Here is a 20410-nt window from a genome sequence, read left to right as displayed (position 1 = left end):
AAAAGATTAAATATTATTCAAAACCCTAAAAATAACTGCTAAACATTTACAAATTTATAAATTAAATAAAGTTAGTAATACAAAGCATAAGGATGAATAGTTTTCTAAATCTATAAAAGTATTCAATTCAATGCCAGAGTTAAACTCCAGAAGATTTATTTTCCCACAAAAGATGACAACAACAAAAAATCATAAGAAGATTACATTCATTTTAATTAAAATAAGATGTTATTTAGGAGAGGACTAATATGTCACCTTCCATAAACTTTATAGAATCTAAAGAAACATCAAGATGGTGTGTAGTTTATTTCTGAGGCAGAATTAGATCAACCCTGCAGGTGATACTGATTAATCTGAGCCACCCATCCACCCACATTCTCTATGGAAATACATTTCTTGAAGCCGTTCATTGCATTATACAAACATTCCTTCTCTTCATCAGTCATATTGTGACTACTAAGGCTTGATGATAAATTTAGACTGACAAGATATGTTTCTATAACTTCAAAAATAACTCCTTTTTACTTATTAGTCAAAAATGTTCCTTCCTTTTGCCCTGTAGAGAGGTGTAAGGGTAAGACTCATTAGGAAGTATTCTCCAACAATGAAATGTTTGTGTAGGCTTATTAGTATTCTTTTTTTAAATAAAAGATAATTGAAATCTTCTTTGAATAGCTTTTTCTTAAAGGAATATAAACAAACAAACAAACAAAAACAGATGTTTTTATCACAAGCACTATTTACCGAGCAACCCCAAATGTGAAGCATTTATATTAGAGAAGGAAGAAAGTAGAATATTTGATTGCTTAAATTTGTACCAGTATATATTCATTACTATTGTTCTCAACTGGACTTCCCATGCTGCCTAGCAAAAAAAGATCACTGTTTTTCTTTCTCGACAATTATCACTCTTCCAAATGACTATTTCAATCGTTCCTCATATACACAATCCTCTCAATTGCCCTCTATTCCCCTTAATCTTTCCTTCTTTCTTCCTTGAGACAAAATAATCCATGGACAGAAAACTGTTACATCCTTCTCTAAGCCAACCTAAAACCAATGTATACTATGACTACTTCCTCCATCTGCTCAGGAATATTGCAGAATCAATTATCCAGTTTCTTAGACCTTTGTTACGCATGTACCTCACATTCTCCTGAATCCTGTTTTGCTGTTAAACTTTTCAATAGGACTGTCAATATTTCTGATCCTAACTTTTCATTTTTTATCCATTCCTTACATAGTCAAATCCCATTCCTGCTTTCATGACTCAGCTTAAATAGATGTATTCATTATTGAGCCAAAGAGCCACTCACCATTTCCTTTCCCAGACAGCATTTCTTGACTATGAGATTACTAGACACAATCTAGCATATCCTCTTTCTTAAAATATGTATTGTTTTCCATGCGCTGTAGGCTGGGCTACCTGGGAGATTTCAGGCTTGGTTTCAGGGTTCCTTGGGAGACTTCAGATGCATATGAGCAGGAAGGGCATCTTTTACAGGACTCCCCTGGGAACAGCAGCCAGGATAGCAGGGGAAGAAGCATGATAGAGCAAGGGAAGAACCTAGGCTGTATCCAGTTTCAGCCTATGGAGATACCTGGGGCTGGGATAACACTTCAGCGGTTTATAACTGTCCAATACAGATTGGGTCAAGGGACAGGGCCTCACCACGCTCCCGCCCCCGCCCTGCCCACGTTAACCAATTGTTGGTTGCAGGCCACCTCTGGAGAAGGTGCAACCTGATGTGAGGCAGGTGTTTTTATTCCCCAAAGAGAGATGCTAGCATAGCATCCGCCATAAACGGAACCCTAATCTCAGGATGCTCTCACACCCAGATAAACCTGCTTCTAGATAGGTCTTTACCAGATCCTCTGCTGGAGTCCATTCATTGTCTTCACTAGCTGAGTTTAGACAGAGACCCCCAAAAGCTAGTAGCCATTGAAAGTCCTAGTAAAGGTCAGGGCTTGAAATTCCTAGCAAAGGTCAGGGCTGTGCACCACCCAGTTAATCTAGGAACCACTCAGTTAATTTAGGTAATAATAGTTGAAGCATCCCCACCTTAGTTCCCTTAATTCCTTAGATACTTATGTAGATCCTTGTTGATTATTGTTAATCAGATACTCCTGGAAATCTATTGATGAGTTAATCAGATACTTTTGTCTACTCCTGGAAATTGTCTGCTGATCTGTGTGTCATTGAAACTTCCTTACCCTAAGGGCTACTCCAGATCAATAAAAGATTGGAGCAGCCTGAGCATGGGAAGGAAGTCCTTCAGGACTTGCCCGCCTGGTCCCCCAATATTGCAAAATTATCTCGTGTCTTTTTCTCTCATTTGTTGTGCGGCTCCACTTTCAGATACCGAACCCTACTCCACGCAGAACGTGGAGGGAGTGTTACTCGACAATCCTCCTTCTCTACTCTGCTTCTAAATGGTGAAGTACTTTATGATTCCTTATTCGTCCCTCATTTTATGATATACTCTCTCAAGGCAATCTCTTGTACTCTGATACATCCTTTGAAAAATTACAGGTTGCAGTAACTGAAATGTTTATCTATTGCAGCTGTGTCTCCCAGACTTAGACATATATTTGCAAAACCTACATGTACAATTCTACACATGACTCCTTCTGCCTGCTGCTCTTTCCCAAGCAATACACTTCTTTCTAGTCCCCCACACAGAAGCCAGATGTTATCCTAAAAAAGGAGATCATGTTACTCTCTGGCTGCAACTTTTCTTTGCTTCTTATTTCCCTCCAGAAAAAGGTAAAAAATCCTTAAAATGACACTTCCACAACTTCGAATATTTTCACCCACCTTTATTCCCTAACTTCATCTCCAACTGAATTTTATTTACTCAAGCTTTCTCTCAAGTCCTTCAACAAGACTATTTTTTAAATTATGTTTCAAAATATTTTTTTATTGATTTCAAAGAGAAAGGGAGAGGGAGATAGAAACATCAATGATGAGACAAAATCATCCATTGGCTGCTTCTTGCATGCCCCCTACTTGGGATTGAGCCCACAATCCAGGCATGTACCCTGGTCTAGAATCAAACCATGATCTCCTGATTCATAGGTTGAATCACTTAGCAACACCAGCCAGGGAAATTTTTTTATTCTTAAAGTCTCAGCTTAAATAACATTTCTTTTTAAAGAATAAAATATTCCTTCATTTTTCTGAAGTAGTTTCAGGGACTTGGTCTATAATTTCATTCCATCTTTATATTTATTTTAAATAGAAATTAAAATAATTTATATAATTATTTTTGTTTAATTTTTGTTTCCTGCTTGACTATAACTTCCAAGAGGGCAAGGGAAAAGTCTGTATTATTTTTCACTCTATCCCTAGGGTTTAGCATAAATTCTGACACACAGAAAACGGTACAAACATGTATCTGCTGAATAAAGCAGCATGATGCAAAGAATAAGTTATTCAATAGGATTAGTTTCATATGCCTATTGGAATACAATGAAGAGGAGTGAATGCCTATACCTGAAGGAAGAAGAAAATCTTATGGAAAAAAAACCCAGAATAGAAATAAAAAGATATTACAGAACAGAAAACCCATTTGCTTTTCTGAAGCGGTCTAAAGGACTGAGTAATAAAACAAGCCTGGCTAAGTTCATCATGACAAAATATCTAAATACCATGAAGCAAATGGAAGCAAGGTGTATCTTGACTTTCTAGGTGAACGGAGGTATGCAGAAATACAATATCTTTTGTAGATGTGAAAGCAGATGTTAAAAAAAGAAAGTAAGTAACTTGTCCCAAAACAATTGGCTAAAAAGCATAATTGAAATTTGAACTGCATGATTTATTTTTGACACCTAAAGGCACAGTTTTCTACTATGCCAACTCTACCTCAAAGAAATGTGAAGTTTTTTTTTTTTTTAATAATAGGTATCAACTGATTTCTTTTCTCAGTCCCAGGATTAACCACCTTGACTCTAGCTTTAGAAATTTGAGTAGAAGGAAAAGGAAGAGAAAAATAGCTTTGGAGAAAGTAATCCATTGGAAGATGTTAGGATAACAATGGTTTGGTGGTTTTGTATTTTTCTGTGAAAGAGGGAAGCTAAATTTGTGATAGAAAGTGAAGGAGACATGTATTAAAAATGTGTCAGTGTGATTACCAGAGGGAAAGGGGCTGGGGGCGGTAGAAGAGGATATAGGAGGATAAATGGTGATAGGAGACTTCACTTGGGCTGGAGAACACACAATACAAATACAGCATACAGTCAATGTATTATAGAATTGTATACCCAAAACCTATATAATTTTATTAACAACAGCAACAAAAATGTGCCAACGCTGTGAGCCTTAGATAGAACTTGTAAGCTCAAATGAAAAATTCCATTCAGGATTATCACTTTGGATGACATTGCTTCCAACCAATGATGAGCACAGACCTGGAAATGCAGATGGGGGTTATGTGACATGTCAAGGTACAGCCTGTGAAACACACCCAGTGCAATATGGCTTGTGGGGTCACCAGTCCTCTAATTGCACTCAACTAACGTATGCCTTAGAAAGCAAGTACATCAAACACTGCGTCTTAACAGATTTGTGAAAGGAATTTTCTTCTTGCTCTTAAACAATCTGCTGATTAATTTATGGCATCCAAGATATAATCTAGCCCAGCACATCTTCTGGCTGAACGCATGTATTTTCTAATCATACTTCAAGTCGTGATAAAACACACAGCATCATACATGAGCAATTTCTTCTGAGTCATATTGAGATAATACCTGGTGAGTTAGTACTTGTGTGTCTGCCTTGGGATGCATCTAGGGGAGGCTGCTGTCAAAAGCATTCAGTATAGTTTGTTAATTTAAATACTAAATATATGCCAGGAGTTGTCTTAGAAAGAGAGAATTCACCAATTAAAGGTATATTGCATGTTGTCCAGCAGAGGAAGACAAGTAAACAATTAAATGCAATAAAATGCAGTTGCTGCAAAGATAGAAATGTATGGAAGCCTGGAACTTGGCACGAAGTGACTCAAATACAGTCACTTCAGCAGAAGAAGAGGCATTTCTAAGGAGTGTTCAGTTAAGAGTTAATACTTGAACTAAGGCTAGAAGGAGTAGCAGTGTCCTTGGGGCACAATTTTTGGGGGAAGGGAAACTGAAACAAGTCAGGGGACCAAAGAAAGATGCTTCAACAGGGACACTTTAAGTAACAAAGGATTTGACCACATTCATAACTTTTGGGGAGACTCACAGGCAGTTAGATTGGCTAGGGTGTAGGCCAAGAGATGGGGTGTAATGAATCACACCGGATAAGGTCAGGGCTTTCAGAACCACACCAAGGAATTTCACTTTTTTCGATCTACCACGGAAGAATTGAAAGGGCTTTACCTGAGACAACAACGCAACTTCACATAAGCATACATTCAAGTTGGTGAGACAAAAAAGTTACTTTATCAGATACATTAGTAAGTAAAATTGCATAATTTATCTCCAAATTAAGTATTTCTCTTTTCTCCTGCCCCTCCCCCCAAAACATTTCAGCAAACAGAATTGATACTGCTTGTTAAATATGCAACATTATTCCCTCTGCAAGAGGGGACTTCCAATTTGTTCTTTTAGTTCTCAGTGTGTCTATTTCCAAGGAACTATAACCCAAATCTCCACATCCTATCTTGTAAATCAGTACAAGTGACTTATCTCAAAAACGGAGAGAAATGCAATAAGAACAGAAGCTTTAGTTCCCCTGAAATAACCAGCTGAGTTGTCTGAGAAGACTGGATTGAATTAACATTATAATCACAAAGAAGCAGAGTTTCTGTGTTTCCTTCTTGTTGTTGTTGTTTGTTTTTTCAGGAAATCATGTAGAAAAAACTTGAAGTTCATGCACTGCCTTGCTCTAAGGAAGATGCTGTCAAGCACAGCTGCCCCCCAAAGGCCACTGCCAATCACCTGAATGGTGTGTAGCGTTAAAAGCGACCAACCAATGAACACAACTAAGCTCCTTAGTAAAGTGTTTCCCATTCCTGCTTCCAGAGGTGACGTCTATTTCCCTACTCAATCTGGGCTGCCCGCGTGGCTTGCTCTGACCAGTGGAATGTGATGTCTGAAGCCCAGGTCCCTCACCTCCTACTTTCCATCTTGAAACCCAACTCCCACCTAAAGAAATCCAAGTTGTCCTGATGAGGACAGCGGACACATGGAGAGCCAGGCCCTGCAGCATGAGGACCACAGGTTGGGAAAGAGTCCACAGAGGACTGTGGCATTCCAGTGGCAAGCCCCCAAGCACCAGTCATGCAAACGAGGCCACAGGAACCCACCAACTGTCCAGGCAAAACCGTGCCAAGCACAGATGAATTATCCTGCTTGGCCCTGCCCAAATTGCTGCCCCACAGAATCACAAAATGATAAAATGGTTGTGGCTTCAAGCCAACAATATTGCGGTGGCTTGTTACACAGGAACAGATACACAATACAAGTGGAAACATGTTTCCTGCTACCTTTTCAGAGAAAAATCCCAGTGGCAGACCATGCTTCCATGTAGGCGATAGCTAGGGGCTCAATTAGCACAAAAATGTCACAGCCTGTGGGACGCAGAGATAAAACCACAGTCTCAGGCCCTGTGCACAGCAGGAAGCACAAGAAGTCAATGTCACGGAGCTGCAGGTGAGCCGAGGGCCTTTCCAACGTGCACACAGAGAAGCAGCAGCAGCAGCGCCCTGCAGCCCAGAGGGTACTGTGTGTATGCTCGCCACGGAGGAATCGGACCAACCAGGCCAGACCAAGCAAATCGTGGCCAGAGAAAGACATGAGAAAACCCATGGAAAACACTGGGTTTAGTTTTCTTTAGATGTTTGTGACAAGTATAATAAACAATGTGGGTTTTTAAAAATATTCCCTTGAGAAAGCAAAGAAAAAATAATACCCCTCCCTCTTTTTTCCCTTTTACATCCACTTTATTATGTTTTGGAAGTTTTGTTTATTCCCACTGTTTGTTCTCACTGTGAAAACCCACGCAGAATGTGTTTCTGTTATTTCTGTCTTTCTAAAGCTCTAACACAAAAGTTTTACAATGTCACATATTGTGATATTAAAACACTACCTTTCCTTAACAAGCAGTGTCAAATTGTCACACTGAAACTCACCTCAGTGTGTGATGTGAATGTCCCTTTTTGGAAAACATTATGGTCTGTTTGGAGTTTCCCAGGATGTAATTATTTAAGTATACTAAAGCGCTTAAAATGTTTAGATATTAGAAATTTTAAAAGTGCTAAATTATAGATTTTCAAATATTTCTGGACACTAATAAAAGCCAATAATTCTACTAAACACTTACTGAAACCAGCTGACCAAGAAAAATAGAAATTATAAAGTTTTATTAATTTGCCAGGATAACTTCTATTTTTATTTTCATTCTTTTCTAGCTTCAAAATAATGAAAATTTATTCCTAAACAAAACCTACATTTATAAATTCCTTGTTAGTGTTCTTTTACTCTAAATAAAATCCTGTCTCCTATTTTTAGTTAAGCTACCATCAGAATAATGTTTCTTATGCAGTAGCTTGGTATTTCAGAACTATATAAGCAAAATGCATGATTAATTTCAATCCTTGATACTTAATTAACCATAATGGTGGTCTTCAGAAGATCTGGCAAGTAAACATCACAGCATCACTGCCAGGAAGTGGCCCTCAAATGTCACCATGGCAGAGCTAGGATGCTAGTGTCTGACTTTAGTTCCAACCACTCATGTAGAGTTATAGACCAAACACAGTGACCCAGACCTTTCTCAATGTGAAAACATTTTATAATCATTGTTCTTTTTCTCATGCAGTTTCAATCTAGTCAGCTGCTTATGTGAAGAGAGTCTAAGGTCTTGACATAGTAAGTGACCTTTGATAGAAAGGTGTTCATTTGTGTCTCTTTGTAATAAATCCACAATCTTGAAGACATTGCTGTTTGAAATTGTATTCCTTGAAATACCACTGCAACCTTGTATATTAGTTAAACGTTTCTGTCTGAATTTTATTATATTGCACCTTCCTCAAAACTTCCTTGATGTATGTCCTCGTTCTCTGGAGGCTTTCTAAGTCTGTTGAACAGCTTTTCTTATTCATTAACAACTTCCCTTACAATCTAACAAGTCTCTTAAGACCCTGGGGCTCTGTCAGACACCATGTTTCTTTTTAATGTCTTTATCACATATTTGGGAATAATTCTGTTACTTTTCACTTCGTTTATGGGCTTAATGACTTTTCTTGCATATATGACTGCTAAAAATTTTATGTAACTCTTAATTGCATCTACATCTTCTCTCATGATGGTATCTTAGGCCCTCCGCAGATCACAAGTCTGCTGATTTCCAGAGAAAAAGACCTAGTTTAGCTTCCTGTGGTTTTATTCTCTCTCATATTTGTTTTATTAGAGTATATTTGACAGTTTAATTCTATAGCATATGCTTTATCTCTCCCACATGGTTTATAGTGCTTATGCTTGGCTTTCTTCTCTGAGAAAGAATTAATTTTTCTAATTTAAGTTTATTTTAAATAAAATCACAGCTAAAAATATACTTTTTATTTCTCTAAATGCTACCTTACTTTCTTTTGTTTTTCTTGAAAAATACTCTACCCAAACTCTTTATACAGCTGCCTAAAATATTTAGTCCTAGAGATCTATCTTCTCAGCTCCTTGGCTTTGATTGATGGACTCACAAAAGTAGGTCACAGGAGTTTTCCAGAAGGCGCATCTTACTCTCATATATGCAAAGTATTTTTTACATATGATTATTGGACCTAGTAAGTAAAATTACAGATCGATCACTAAAATTTAAATTTCACATAAACAACAAATATTTTTTTGGTATAAGTGTGTCCCCAATTATTTGTGGTTTATCTGAAGTTCAAATTTAGATGGATGTCCTGTAATTTATCAGGCAAACTTATCCTAATGGGGTAAGTCTTTCCCTGTTAGCTTTTGCCATAAACCTTAATTGGGCATCTTCTGAGAACATTATTAATTTCATATTCAGAAGCAAAAATCTATTACCAGAAGAGGGAAGGTTTTATTTTATTTTCACATACTTGATTTTTTTATTATACTACAACTGGGATCACAGGAACAGCCTTGTACAGCCATCAATAGTGGCTTTCTCTCTTGTTCAGTGAGCCCCCTGGAAATTAATTCATTCATTCAAAGTATAAACATTGCATACCTACTCTAAGACAAGAATTGTAATATTAAGAAATCCAAAAACTATTAGCAATACTTGTCCATTAGAAATTTTAAATCCAGTAAATGGAACAAAAAAAGATATAAGGATGTGACCATTTTATTGATATTAGTACCTATACTTATGCCTTTTGATTAATCCATACTTACCTATAAATTATGCTCTCATTTTTTAATTTTAAATATTATTTTTATTTTTCAGTTACAGTTGACATACAGTATTATATTATTTTCAGGTATACAACCCAGTGGTTAGACATTATGTAACTGACTAACTGATCATCCTAATAATGCTGTACCCGTCTGACACCATACATAATTATTATAATACTAGAGGCCTGGTGCACAAAATTTGTGCACATGGAGGGGCGGGTCCCTCAGCCTGAACGGCACCTTCTCGAACCTCCATGGAGCAGGCTTAAGCCATCAGTCGGACATCCTTAATGCTGCCATGGAGGCGGGAGAGTTTCCCATCACCGCTGCTGCGCTAGCCAGCCATGAGCCCAGCTTCTGGCTGAGAGGCGCTCCCCCTGTGGGAGCATACTGACCACCAGGGACAGCTCCTGCATTGAGCATCTGCCCCATGGTGGTCAGTGCGTGTCATAGCAACTGGTCATTCTGCTGTTCTATTGATTTGCATATTAGCCTTTTGTTATATAGGATAATGTCTTATTATGGGCAAGGCCTCTAATTCAATTTTTTTTAGGTAGTTAAAGGGAGGGGCAGAATTTTCACTTGAGCCTGAAGCTAAAGTTGCCCTTCGCTCAAAAATCTGCATACCACTGAGACACATCTTGGTGAGGCTCATTCTAAACCCATACACTGTTCTATTATGTGTATAAGTATTGGGAGCCATCTTATCTCTTTAGTGAAAGGAACCTTTTGTTATGTTACAATAACTAACTTTATCTCATGAGTTGTGTTTTGGCTTCAAGCCTGCAAGTATCCATGCATCAACTTTAGCGCATCTGTTCAATATTTACCTGGCATATCTTTTATTTTATTTTCTCTAAATCTTTCTAGAATTTTATGTATTAGATAGGAATAGCCCATGGACACAGACAGTAGTCTGGCAAAGGCCTGGAAGGAGTGGGTGCTGGGTGGAGGAGATCAATGGGGGAAAAAAAAAACTAAAGCAAAGGGACATCTGTAATACTTTCAACAATAAAGATACATCTACACTAATAAAAGAGAAACATGGTAATTAGCGTACGACCGCTACCCTTCCCATTGGCTAATCAGCATATCCTTATGCAAATTAACTGTCAGCCAAGATGGCGGCCGGCAGCCATGCACTGAAGTGAACATGAGGCTTGCTTGCTCCAGTGACTGGCGGACTCCAAGGTTCCCCGCCTGCCGCTGCCGGCCTCTGAGCTGGCAGTTTGAAACTTTGTAACAAATATAGAAGCTAAACAAAACCCCAGAAACCAGCTTTCAGTCAGCCGGGCTTCAGCCAGCCTGACCGCAACATTGTATCAAATACAGAAGGAAAAACAAAGGCCAGAAACCGGTTTTCAGCAGCGAGGCCTCAGAGCTAAAGCTAGCCCAGAATAAAAAAGAAAAAAGAAAAAAAGAAGCGGTTAAGAGCTTCAATCACCTGCCAGCCTGAAAACGGCCCTCAGCCCCTTAGCCAGACTGGCCAGGCACCCCAGTGGGGACCCCCACCCTGAAGGAGGTGTGACCAGATGCAAACAGCCATCATCCCCTCATCCAGGCTGGCCAGGCACCCCAGTGGGGACCCCCACCCTGATCCAGGACACCCTTCAGGGCAAACCAGCCGGCCCCCACCCGTGCACCAGGCCTCTATCCTATATAGTAAAAGGGTAATATGCCTCCCAGCACTGGGATCAGCGTGACAGGGGGCAGAGCCCAAACCCCCTGATCGCCCTGCAGCTCTGTGTGTGACAGGGGGCGGGGCCACAACCTCCCTATCCACCCTGCTCTGTTCGTGACAGGGGAAGGCGCCCCAACCCCCTGATCAGCCCTGCTCTGTGCCTGATAGGGGGGAGCTCCCCAATCCCCTGATCGCCCTGCAGCTCTGTGTTTGACAGGGTGCGCGGCGCACCAACCCCCTGATCGGCCCTGCTCTGTGGGTGATAGAGGGTGGCGCCCCAACCCCCCTCCATGGGCCTTGCTCTGTGTGACAGGATAGAGCCATACCCTCCCCATTGGCCCTGCCCTGAGTGTGACAGGGTGCAGCGCCCCAACCCTCTGATCCGCCCTGCTCTGTGTGTGACAGGGGGCGGTGCCCCAACCCCCTGATCTGCCCTGCTTTGTGGGTGACAGGGTGCAGTGCCCCAACCCCTTGATCTGCCCTGCTCTGTGTGTGACAGGGGACGGTGCCCCAACTCCCCTATCGGCCCTGCTCTGTGCATGACAGGGGGGAGCTCCCCAACGCCCTGATCAACCCTGTTCTGTGTGTGACAGGGTACAGAGCCCCAACCCCCCTGATGGACCCTGCTCTGTGGGTGACAGGGTATGGAGCCCCAATCCCCCTGATTGGCCCTGCTCTGTGAGTGACAGGGGGCAGCGCCCCAACCCCCAATCGGCCCTGCTCTGAGCCTGACCAGGGACTGCACCTAGGGATTGGGACTGCCCTCTGCCACCCAGGAGCAGGCCTAAGCCAGCCGGTCGTTATCTCCCGAGGGGTCCCAGACTGCCAGACGGCACAGGCCGGGCTGGGGGACTCACCCTCCCCCCCCCCCCCCCCCCGAGTGCACAAATTTTTGTGCACCGGGCCTCTAGTTTTAAATAAAGAAAAACATCTTAGTTGAAAAGAGTTTTATGTGAAATAAGTAATTGCTCTACACTGTACTTTACATTCTCAACTCCTCTCAAAGAGATATTAATTGACCCTATGTCACTTAATATTAACTGACCCCATGTTCAATGACTGCAGGACTGACTTCCACCACACCGACCCAGCACTGACTGCCATGGGGCTGCGATCAGACCCTGCTTTTTTCTCCCTGTCTGTTCCAGGCCGAGGGTTCCGTCTCCGTGAAACCAGGGTCAGTCTTTGCATTGGGCAAGTGGAATCACTGAGGCCTATTTGAGAGTCGCCAAGGCTGGGAGCGTGATCTCAGAACAGTTAAAAACATGTTCGTGAAGGGATGCTATGGATTCTCATTAAAAAGCCCCCATGTGTCTGTGCTACACCAACAGGGTTGCTTTAACACAGAAGCCTCCATCCGCAAGCCCACCGGCTCCAGGAACGGGCAGGAGGTTGAAAGTGGTCGTGGGTAGATGAGGCCAGTGCCAAGCGACCTGGCAAGAGTCAGCGGCTTGGCCATCTGAGCCCCAGGCACAGGGAGATAGGCTCTGACGTCACCACCGAGCGGAGGATTTGACAGCAGCGGCTTCAGAGCTTGTTGCTATTTTGTTTTATTTATATCTCCTTTTCCCTTTAAACCTCTAGGTTGCCTTTATTGGAGAGAGGAACAGCCTTTGCAGCCTCCTCGGTGGAGAGCAGGCCTTCGATCTGGGTTCACACGCAGCGAGACAGACTCCTGTTTGGAAACACATGTAGGTCTTGCATTATTTGCTCTGTTACCGATAAAGAGGGTTTTAGATTCTGGCACATAAATCTATTTCCTGCTTATCCACGACGGCAGGAGGCCGAGCGCAGCCACAGGCATAGCCACATTCTTTACTCCTTCGCAGGCCTACGTCCAAGGGCGGCAAAGCAGGCACCTCACACACGGAGGGCGATGGAGAGCAGGTGGGCCAGCCCTGCTTTTCCCAGACCTGCTGTCTCAGTCCCCATCTTCCTGCTCCAGGTCTGTAGCGTCTTCCTTTTGAGGCGGATTCAGGCGTCTGGGGGACATGATGTTTATCACACGCTGTTTTCCCTATGGATGGTCAGCATGGGGGTTCCTGAATCAGGATTCCTTTGGCATTGCAGTGGGGGTGGGGAGTGGAGACAGCATGAAGGTGCAAACACAACCCATGGGGACTTCTCGCTGAGCACCTTCTGTATACCTTCTGTATACCTGGTGGGCGTCTCCCCTCAGAAAGGGCGCTCCCTGTGTCTGAGACCAGTAGGTGTGCGTGTGTGTGTGTGTTGGGGGGCGGGGGGGGGGGGGCGGATGAGGCTGGTTGGCTGCTGCAGTGCCCTCATAGCCAGTGTCAGCGGGTGGGGCAGAGTACCTGGGACCCTGGATTCCCTCTGGGGTTTGCAGAATCGCCCCCTCCCTTTGTTCTCCCATTCTCCACGGAGGAGGCGGCTGTTGGCAGACGGCCGGTCAGATAGATCTGCCATCAGACCTACCGCCCGACCTCCAGGGAGGTTTCCTGACCCCACTGTGTCCCCCGCTCACCTGAAGCCCCTAAAATAGTCGGGGTGCCCACTGCTCAGAGGCTCCCGTGAGCTCATGGAGGTGGGCCCTTGGTCATTGGTTTTTATTTTTTTATACATTTCTTCCGTGTGCAGTGATCACACTTCATCTGGAGCAGGGCGGGCTCAAGTGACCTTGTGGAGCACCTAGGGAGGGGAAGCAGCTGCAGTGCCATGGTTGTCAGTGCCTGCAGCTCTGGACCACCCCACTTGGTTTTAAATGCAAACCCACCTTGGACAGGCCTTCAAGGTCTTTTTTCCTTCTGTCTGCTCACATTCAAGTGCTGGCAGTGCTGGTCCCTTGGTGCCTGGCCTCTCCTCTTCAGATTCAACCTGCAGGACTACTAAGGGAGCCAGTCCAAGGGATGGGAAGCAGCCTCAGTGCCGATCGCGATCACGGGGTGCAGGCAAGGCGGCACCTCCGATTGTGATCACCGGCTGGGGGGCGGGAAAAGGCGGCCAGGTTCTCCCATCCAGGGCTGGGGGGCAGGGCAAAGGCGGCCCTGGGGGTTAGCCAATGGGAAGTGTAGCGAAGGTACGGTCAATTACCCTTTTTGTCTTTTATTAGATTAGATTACAAGAGGCCCAGTGCTTGGATTTGTGCATCAGTGGGGTCTCTCGGCCTGGCCTGCGGGGATCAGGCTGAAACTGGCAGTCTGACATCGAGGGGTCCCAAAGTGTGAGAGGGCACTCTGCAAAGTTGCTGTCGCTCAGCAGCTCCTGCGTTGAGCATCTGCCCTCTCCCCGCCTCCCGCCCCCCGTGGTCAGTGTGCATCTTAGCTACCCGCCAGCCAGTCAGCTGGTTGGCCGCTCGCTAAGGATGTTATATATATAGATTGACTATATTCCCTATGCTATACTTTACATCTCCATGAATATTCTGTAACTAACAATTTGTCTTAATCTCTTCAGCTTGTTCACCCATCCCCCCAATCTGGCAACCATCAACATGTTTTCTGTATCTATAAGTCTATTTCTGTTCTGCTTTTTCATTTATTTTGTGTTTTAGATTCCACATATAAGTGAAAGCATATGGCATTTCTCTTCCTCTGTCTGACTTATTTCACTTAGCACAGTATCCTCTAAGTCAGTGGTTCTCAACCTGTGGGTCGCGACCTCTTTGGGAGTCGAATGACCCTTTCATAGGGGTCATCTAAGACCATCAGAAAACACATATATAATCACATATTGTTTTTGTGATTAATTACTATGCTTTAATTATGTTCAATTTGTAACAATGAAAATGCATCCTACATATCAGATATTTACATTACGATTCATAACAGTAGCAAAATTACAGTTATAAAGTAGCAACGAAAATATTTTTATGGTTGGCGGTCACCACAACATGAGGAATGTATTAGGGCACGGCATTAGGAAGGTTGAGAACCACTGCTCTAAGTCTATGCATGCTGTTGCCGATGGCAAGATTTCATTTCCTTTTTATAGCTGAGTCATATTCCATTGTATATATTTACCACTTATTTATTAATTTTTCATTTACCAAGTAATGATGTAATGAACATATGGATGTATATGTCTTTTTGATTTAGTATTTTGAGTTTATTCAGATAAATACCCAGAAATGGAATTGCTGGCCCCTTTTTTTTTGTCTCTTGTTATATATCCTTTGTTTTAAAGTCAATTTAGTCTGGTATAAGTATTATTACCCCGGATTTTGTTAGTTTCCATTTTGATGAAATATCTTTTTCCATCCCATTACTTTCAATCTGTGTGTCTTTTGATATGGAATCTCTTGTAGACAGCATATTTAAGTAAGGGTTTTGTTATCCATTCAGCCTCTATATGTCTTTATCGGAGCATTTAATCCATTTGCACTTAAAGTGATTATTGATATATATGTACTTATTGCCAATTCATTTACTTTCTCCTTCTTCTTCTTCTTCTTCTTCTTCAAGACCCTTTAACATTTCCTCTAATAATGGTTTGGTGCTGATAAACTCTTTTAGCTTTTTCTTGTTTGGGAAGCTCTTTGTCTGGCCTTCAATTCTAAACAATAGCTTTTCTGGGTAGAGTAGTTTTGGTTGTAGGTTCTTACTTTCCAGTACTTTGAATATGTCTTGCCAATCTCTTCTGTGGATAAATCAATTGACAGTCTTATGGGAGCTTCCTTGTAGGTAACTAACTCCTTTTCTCTCATTGATTTTAAGATTCTGTCTTTGTTTTTTACCTTTGTTATTTTAATTATGATGTGTCTTGGTGTGAGTCTCTTTGGGTTCATCTTGTATGGGACTCTCTGTAATTTCTGGGCTTGTATATCTACTTCCTTCATTAGGTAAGGGAAGTTTTCCTTCATTATTTTTTCATATAGGTTTTCAACTCCTTGATGTCCTCTCTTTTCTCCTTTTGGCACCCCATTGATGTGAATGTTGGTATGCTTGAAGTTGTCCCAGAGGCTCTTTATACTAGTCTCATTATTTTAATTTTTTTTTTTTTCTTTTTGATGTTCTAATTGTTTTCTGCTTCATTATTTTCCAAATCTCTGGTTTGACACTCTGCTTCATCTACTCCTCTGTTGAATCCTTTACTGTATTTTTCATTTCCATTAGTTTATTCTTCATTTCTAACTGGTTCTATTTTATATTTCTATTTCCCTTTATATGTTTCCTATGTCTTTGTTGAAGTTCTCACTAGGTTCATCTACTCTTCCCCTAAGTTGGTTGAGCATCCTTATAAGCAGTATGTCGACCTTCACATCTAGTAGATTGCTTGTATTCATTTTGTTTAGCTTTTTTTCTGAAGTTTTATCTGTTCTTGCATTTGGGACATGTTTCTTTGTCTTCTTATTTTGAGAGCCTCCCTGTGTTTGTTTCTATCTATTGGGTAGGGCTGCTGCATCTCTTGGGCTTTGAAGAATGGCTTTATGTAGTAGGAGTCCAATAGGGTACAATGGCACAGCTTCTCTGACCACCAAAGCTGGGTGTTCCAGGTGTGTCACCTACCTGGTGGCTGTGTACACCTTTCTGTTTTAATTGAGCCTTGATTTCTTTTGACACCTCAATGGAGGGATTTACCCCTAGACTCATTGGCTATGAGGAGTGGCTATAACCTCCATGGAGGATCAGCTGTGCAGAGGCCTACTCCACAGAGCAGGACTTACTTTAGTGGGCCTCTGGTGCCTGCTGAGTCCCCTCCTTGAGTGTGTCTCCTGTGGAGGTCTTTAGGGGGTGGTGTTTCAACATGGTCTGAAGCTGTCCACCAGGTATGCTGGCTCTGGGGCCTCCCAGGAGGTGCATGCCAAAGTGAGCTGCCACCTATCATGAGCTACAAAGCTACCTGCAGATGGCTGCCACTTGTGCTGGGCTTAGATGTGCCCAGGAGGGGATAAGCTGGCAACTCAGGCCAGCTGCTGCTAGTGCAGGGCTTGGGCTGTTCTGCTAGAGGTATGGGGCATGCTGAGGCCAGATGCTGCTTATTTGAGAGATTTTTTTAAAAAGTCCAAAGCATAAACCAAGGCAGGCTGTATATATATATATATATATATATATATATATATATATATATATCACTGGATAAGGCTTCGGTTGGGCAAGCAAGTTGGGTGAGTTAGGGCCTCAGATAATATCCAGGGTGGGGCAAACAGTGTGAGTCAGTTTGATGGAGACTCACTATGGTGCTCGCCTGCCCACTGTGTGGGGAGGACCCAGAAAAAGAAATAAAGGCCTCTGCCAGCACTTTTGTCTGGAAGAAAGTTGCCCCTCCAGCTTTCTCCTGATGCCAGGAAATTCAGCTCCTCCCCACATATCTCTAGTATCTTTGAAGCTGTTGCCCCAGTGCTGGAGCTCAGAGCAAGTCTAAGTTTGTGTGTGGGCCCTTTAAGAAGAACTGCCTGGGGCTCCAGCAGCCCATTGTCTCCCTCAGCCTCCAGCCTCCCTGGTTTTTACAGCCAGAAGTTATGTGACTTCTCTTCCTGGCTCTAGATCCCTGGGCTGGGGGGCCTGGTGAGGGGATGGGGCCCCTCACTGCATATCACTTAGATATGCAGTTGACTATCTTGACCGGAACCCCTGCTCTCGTTATTTAAAACATCTAATGCTATAACATAGGCATATACATGTATGGCTTTCTTTACAGTCTACAAAAAGATTAAGTCTGACCCTGGGAGGATACATTTGCTGACAAATGGAAAGTTGAGATTCACAAAAGATATTTCCATAGAACTATAGAAATGGTCTAAATATAATTTTATGGCACTTTCTTCGCTTCAATAATTCAAACATTGGGCTTTCATAGCTCAGTTCTCGCACATTTCTTCTATAATCAGTTGCTAGGTCTGAGATTTTTAAGGTGTGGTCTTGAGATCCCAGTGGAACCTTGAGATCTTTTGGAGGGATCCAAAAGGTCAAAACAATATTTATAATATGTCATTTCCTTTTAACTGTTTCATTCTCTCTGAGTTACACAATTGGGATTTCCAAAGGCAACATGGCAAATGGTATCTCAACAGACTGAAAGCTGAAGCAGGGATGAGAATCCAGTTGTCTTTTATTAAGGAAGTCTTTGAAGAGATATGTGTAAATGGAAACAAACACTTTTTCTCTCACTACTATTTTGTTTTGGAAAATATAATTTGTTTTTATAAGTATCTCATTCACATTTATTATTTTATCACTTGATTATTTTAAATAAATCAATACGTACACATTTTGAGACTTTTGTTTTAATTTCAAATATAGTACATATTAATAGATAAAACCCACAAAAGCAATAGTTTTCAGAGCCTCCCCTTCCAAACAATCTTCTTCAACTGGGATAATTGCTAAAAATTACTCATAGCCTCCTAATATCCTCTAAAGCCCTCATAATATTTGAATAAACTATTAATTTTGAAAATGCCTTAGAATTTCAGATTTGATTATAAATAATATGATGACATTAAAATACTTAGGATAATTTAACATCCATTTTCTGTAATAATTTCTTACAGGAGCATAAGAACAAGAATTCATGTGAAAGAAAGTAGAATTTTATTCTTTTTTCTACATGTTAATTAGCTAACATTTTATAAAGAACCATAATTTCATAGCATGAGTTATAGAATGAGTTCTTTTAAGTTTAAAAAAAAAAAAAAGAAAAAGAAAAAGAGAGAGACACTCCTTCATTCCTTGCCAGGAATGTATGGTAGCCATGGCTTGGCAATTGCTGAAAGCAAAATGCAAGAGTTCCACCAAGTGGCCATACAGAGACATGGCAGTTCACATTTCACCAACACAAAGGGGAAGCAATTTCTCCAAAATCGAGTTCAGAGAAACATTTTTAACTGAAATTTGAGTGGTTATTAGCAAAAAAAAAAAAAAAAAGTTTGGTTATAATCTTAATTTGTCTGTTAGTACTCTGTTTAAATCATTTAGCAGGTATATCACAAGTTATATTAAGCTAAGTATTGGACTAGGCTGAAATTCAAAAACCAACCACATGCAAATGAACTAAACATTTAAATATAGCAGATTTTGAATCAAAAGAAAAATCATCTCAGCACTTTTAAAAAATAAAATTGGTTATAAAACTACCTCTCTATTTCAGAAAAGAGACTCAAAATAATACCTCTCTATTTCATAAAAGAGACATGACTCATTTTAAGGCTATAAATGCTACTTTTAATATTTATTTCTTACATTATCAATCAGTACTTCATTTGAGCAACCATGTATAGTGTTTAATTAACCAAAATTTTCTGACTATATGCAGTGTTTCAAACATTGTGTGGAAAAATGCATATTTTTGTGACAATGTTAAAAGATATTTTTATATTAAACCTATGATGTATTACCTAAACATAATATTAAAGTCAGCGTGTATGATTAGGAACATGGGTTTTGGAATTAGAGAAATTGGATTTGAATCAAATCTCTGCCAATGCTCGCTGTTTTACTTGGAACAATTATGCCTTCAGGTATACAAGAAGAGGAAAATACTACTACTAATGTGGATATTATAGAAATTAAGTCATACACTTTATATTAATCACTTAGATATGCAGTTGACTATCACTAACATGAATAACACATTTTGGGGGAAGAATCCATTATTGTGTCTTATCATTAGTGGGTGAAAGTGGTGGAACATTTTATATACATATTAATTGGACTTAAGAGATTAAAAATGTAAACTAAGGAAACAAAATAAAAGAAGGCAAATGTTGCTGCTATAGTGCTAATACTTTTGTCTCTGTGAACTTCCTCCAATTTAGGTAATCTTTAGAACCTGTTTTTCCACATCTACAAGAAGCTAGAGGATAATTCTCACATAATGACAAGAACAACCCTTCAGATAAACATGGTAATAAAATTGATGCTAAAAACAAAGAAAGAATGATAAACTACACTTAGTAAAATATAAACAAACTAGAGGCCTGGTGCACAAGATTTGTGCATGGGGTGTGGGGGGGGGGGCGGTCCCTCAGCCTAGCCTGCACCCTCAGGGGATGTCTGACTTCTGGTTTATGCTCAATCCCTGGCATAAACTGGCAGTTGGACATCTTTCTTGCAATCTGGGACACTGCATGCACCAGTGACCATACTTTTCATACAGGTGAATGGCATCTTGCTGTTGTATGGGCAGCTACATTTTTCTGCCCTGAGTATAAAAAGTAGTGCATAACATGGTCCTTCTGAGGGAGTAGTACCATTTTCTCCATCTTATGGGTGAAAAAACTGAAGCAGAGAGAAGTTAAGTAATTGGCTTTGTCACACAGTTATAAGTGTCAGGATCAGGGCTGACCACAAAATGTGTAAGCCAGAGTCCATGCATGTCATTGCTGCATCATCCTGTTTTTTCAGTGTTAGAGTAGCCTTGCCAGGCTTTAATTTTTAAATCTAAGAGCCTGCTCCCAATATATAGGGTAAGGTCTCTAGG

This window comes from Myotis yumanensis, unplaced genomic scaffold, assembly GCF_028538775.1.
Source record: "Myotis yumanensis isolate MYYU_CA2020_CCGP unplaced genomic scaffold, mMyoYum1.0.hap1 SCAF_2, whole genome shotgun sequence".
Lineage (NCBI taxonomy): Eukaryota > Metazoa > Chordata > Mammalia > Chiroptera > Vespertilionidae > Myotis > Myotis yumanensis.
The sequence above is the reverse complement of the archived record's forward strand: the minus strand, read 5'-3'. Positions refer to the sequence as shown.